The following is a 4,984-nucleotide window of genomic DNA, read 5'->3' on the forward strand; positions in this document are numbered from 1 at the left end:
TTCAATAATCCCAATTTACTCTTCAAGTATTAACTTATATTTTACTTCTCCCTAGGAGCGTCCCATGCTCACAGCCTCCCTCAGAGATATCCAAATAAATTTAGGTGTTCTTCTGGGTTTCAGTTCAGTTCATTTCAGTCTCTCAGTCATGTCTGACTATTTGCAACACCATGGACTGTAGCACACCAGGATTCCCTGTCCATCACCAACTCCTGGAGCCTGCTCATGTTCATCCAGTCAGTGATGCCATCCAACCATCTCATCCTCTGTCATTCCCTTCTCCTCTTGCTCTTCTGGGTTTACTCTTGGCAACTTATAATACATTGAACGTGTCCAAAGCTTTGGTTTAGAGCTTAGAACAATCTGTGTAATAAATAATGTGTGTATAATAGAATAAAATTTCACTGAAATTCTATTTCATTCAAAAATAATTTAATTATGTAGAACTTACACAGAAAGTATATCTATAAATAAAAGCTAAATCCATCAATTTTGCCCAGTCGTTTAAAGATTAGTTCACATTTTTCACAATTATAAGATACAAAGGGGCAGGCAGTACTGACCAAAGGTTCCTAAACATGATCTAATGATATAAAATCACATAAGCATATTGCTTTTCTTAAGCTAATCTTTTATTTTAAATTCGTGACAAGCAGTGAGACATATTCTCTTCAAAAACAGATATAATTATTCTAGACCACAAATAAATAAAATGGAATAACAATTGACTACTCTTAGGTATCTAAACCTATATCAGAGAAGAAAAGGAAAATTAAAATAACAATATTTGGGCATAGTCAAGACCTAAGTGGGGGAATCTGATAACTGGGATTTCAAATGGATTGACTGATTGCACCTAGCAGTAATAAAAATGTAAGCTAGGCTGGAAGAAATCTCTCCACTGTGTACCAAAATTTGTAAAGACATAGCACTTCAGAGCAGCGGATTTGAGCTCCCTGTATCATACAGGAAATGCCCACTGGCTATTTAATTTTACAGATGGCAATGTTTCTATTTCCATGCTTCTCTCTCAACTCGTCCCACCCTCTACTTCCCTCACTGGGTCCACAAGTCTGTTCTCTATGTCTGCATCTGCACTGCTGCCCTGCAAACAGGTCCACCAGTCCCATCTTCCTAGATTGCGTATATATGTGTTCATATATGGTATTTCTTTTTTCTCTTTCCGACTTAACTTCAGTCTATGTAATAAGCTCTAGGTTCATCCACTCATTAGAATTGACTCAAATGTATTTCTTTTTATGGCTGAGTATATCTACACCGCTTACCTAGACAGATGAGGTGGGTTGGGAGGTGGGAGGGAGGTTCAAGAGGGAGGGGACATATGTATACCTATGGCTGATTCAGGTTAATATATGGCAGAAACCAACACAATATTGTAAAGCACTTACCTACCAATTAAAAGTAAATAAAAGAAAAAAAAAGAGATGCAAAAGATAATGCTTCAAATATAACCACTTAAACAGCTATTCTTCTAAAAACAATAAAAATATTTAAAGTAGTAAAAGACATATATGTTAAAGGAAAATCCACAATGAAAATTAACTACAAACTTGACAAAGACAGAAATATTCTATAAGTGCTGTTGGAGTTAATAGGTCTCTGTTTTATTTTTCATATGATTCAGAAATACAGTTAAAGCATAGTTCCTTAGGTTTCTAAAAATAATTTTGCTTTGTCATTTTGCTGTAGTTTTAGATCAAATAACCTTATTGTCTGAAGGTTTGGGGCTTTCCAGATGGCTCGGTGGTAAAGAATCCACCTGCCAATGCAGGAGGCACAGGAGACGTGGGTTTGATCCCTGAGTCAGGAAGATTTCCTGGAGGAGGAAATGGCAAGCCACTCCAGTGTTCTTTTTTGGGCAATCCCGTGGACATGTTAAAGATAAAGATGCTAGAGAATAGATAAGGTGTGAAGTTTTGTTCATGACAGATATTAAGATATTAAATTGGTGGCAAAATTGACTTCAATTCAGAACTTGGTTCAGCTCTGTTCTACAACAGTGCTTCTGTTATCGCATGCTGCCTATTACTTACAAATAAAACACTGTAGACAAAAATGTTTCTAAATTAGCAAATAAAATGTAGGTATTATAATAAAAACAAAGTCATAAATATTTATATAAACATTAGGAATGAAATTTATAAAATCCTTCTGAAAATATATGCAGCATGTACAATAAAATAGCATATAAAATAGTTTTAACAGTATATAGTAGAAATATATTCTGACTTGTCAAATTGTTCAATCAATAATCTAGAAAAATGGACAATTCCAAAGTATTTTAATTCCACGAAAGGTCAAAAAAGTTGCAAGTAGGAAATTTCTAAGTCAAAAATAAAGTCAAGAAACAGGGAAAATCAGCCTAGAAGCATCACAAGCAATTCATCAAATAGGGGATAATCCAAAAAGCATTAAATGTGAGAGTAAAATCAAAAATCATCATCATCATTATCACAATTACGATCATAGTATACTCCATCTTTCACTTTCAAGAAGTGTAAGATGGAATATAATTCTCACTACTCCTCCTGCCTAGCACAACTAAAAACAATAGGGATTATAATAAAACAAAATAAAAATATTCTTCAAAGTATAAAAATTTTAAAAAGGCAGACCATCAAGCAAACTGGGACCTGAGGAACTACATGATCACACATTGACCAATTCCTTTTTGTCTTTTGTCTCTTATATGCAAAACTGGGAACTGAAAAAGCTAGCAATCTGAAAATACCAATAAGCACACACACTAAAAAGCCAACAAAAATGTGCTCTCTCTAGGTTAAAACAAACAAACAAACAAACAAACAAACAATGAAAGGGACAACCTAACAAGGCAGAAAACTTATAGACAACAACCAGTCTAATCGACTGGAGTAAAACAGAAAACACGAGCCCCACACTCACTATACTAGCAACAACTGATTACAGAGCCCAAACTTCCACCCTGGAGAGCCTGGGGCAGCACATACCAATACCCCTGCATAGATGGTGGGAGGCAATGCCAAGTAGAGGGTTAGCAATTTCATTCCTGATGGCTCATCACGAGCTTGCTTACAGCACTATTGGTGGGGACCATGGCAGTGACATGGACTTCCAGCCCTCCCTTCTGCATTAACTAGAAACCCCTTCTCCCCATTTCAGATGTCACCAGGGACTGAGTAGGAAACTCAGATTTCTACATTCACCTGGAAATAATGAGGTGAAATCCCTCTTTCCCCTGCCAGAGAATCATTAAAGAAAGCCACCTAAAATAGAAGTTTTATAGAAGATTCAGAGTCTCAGATAAAATATAAAAATGGCCAGGATTCAACTGATAAATCTTTCATCATACTAAGAGTCAGGAAAACCTCAATTTAAATGAGAAAAAAAAATCAACAGATGTCAACATCAAGATGGCACAGATGTTAAATCTAATTTAAAACCTGAATCCAATTTAAAATTAGATTTTTAACAACCATGATAAAAATGCTTCAATTAGCAATTACGAATACAATGGAAACAAATGAAAAAACAGAAAGCTTCAGCAAGTCTGTTCAAAGACATAGAAGATATGAGTAGAACCAAATAAAAACTTTAAAACTCAAGAATACAACAACAAAAATTCAGTAGACAGGGTTAACATCAGAATGGAGCAGACAGAAGGAAGTGAGTGGAAGACTAAATAACAGAGTGAAGTAAGCCAGAAGGAAAAACACCAATACAGTATACTAACGCATATATATGGAATTTAGAACGATGATAACAATAACCCTGTGTACAAGGCAGCAAAAGTGACGCTGATGTATGGAACAGTCTTATGGACTCTGTGGGAGAGGGAGAGAGTGGGAAGATTTGGGAGAATGGCATTGAAACATGTAAAATATAATGTATGAAATGAGATGCCAGTCCAGGTTCAATGCACGATACTGGATGCTTGGGGCTGGTGCACTGGGACGACCTGAAGGGATGGTATGGGGAGGGAGGAGGGAGGAGGGTTCGGGAGGGGGAGCACATGTATACCTGTGATGGATTCATTTTGATGTTTGCCAAAACTAATACAATTATGTAAAGTTTAAAAATAAAATAAAATTTAAAAAAGAAAAAAATAAATAAATAATAGATATTATCCAATCTGAATGAGAGAGTAAATATACTTAAATTAAAAAAAAAAATGAACAAAGACTTAGGGATGTTTGGAACTGCAACAAAATCAGAACATGTATGTCTTCAAGGTCTTAGAAAGAAGAAAACCTACAGGACAGAAAAAGTACCCAAATAATGGCTGAAAACATCTGAAACATAGCAGAATATTCAAAGTTAAAATTCTAACAAATTATGCATGCTCAGTCACTTCAGTCCTGTTAACCTCTTTGTGACTCTATGGACTGTAGCCTTCCAGGCTCCTCAGTCCACAGGATTCTCTAGGAAAGAATACTGGAGTGGGTTGCTATGCCCTCCTACAGGGGAATTTTCCGGACCCAGGGATCAAACCAGAATCTCTTGCCTTGCAAGCAGATTCTTTACCACTGAGCCACAGGGGAAGCCCAACAAGTTATGATGGACCTTAAACTGAGTAAACCCAAAGGAATCCATGCTAATATGCATTATAATTAAACTTCTGAAAACTAAAGACAAAAAAAAAAAAAGAATCTGAAAAAATGTCACAAAGGAAAACCATTAGAAATACAGCATCATTCTTCAAACAGTAGAGGTCAAAAAAGTGGTACAAGAAATTTCAAATGTCAGAGAGTGTTTTGCCTATGTTCTCCTCTAGGAGTTTTATAGTTTCTGGTCTTACGTTTAGATCTTTAATCCATTTTGAGTTTATTTTTGTGTATGGTATTAGAAAGTGTTCTAGATTCATTCTTTTACAAGTGGTTGACCAGTTTTCCCAGCACCACTTGTTAAAGAGATTGTCTTTAATCCATTGTATATTCTTGCCTCCTTTGTCAAAGATAAGGTGTCCATATGTGCCTGGATTTAT

The sequence above is a fragment of the Bison bison genome, unplaced genomic scaffold, assembly GCF_000754665.1.
Source record: "Bison bison bison isolate TAMUID 2011002044 unplaced genomic scaffold, Bison_UMD1.0 scf7180017864515, whole genome shotgun sequence".
Taxonomy (NCBI): domain Eukaryota; kingdom Metazoa; phylum Chordata; class Mammalia; order Artiodactyla; family Bovidae; genus Bison; species Bison bison.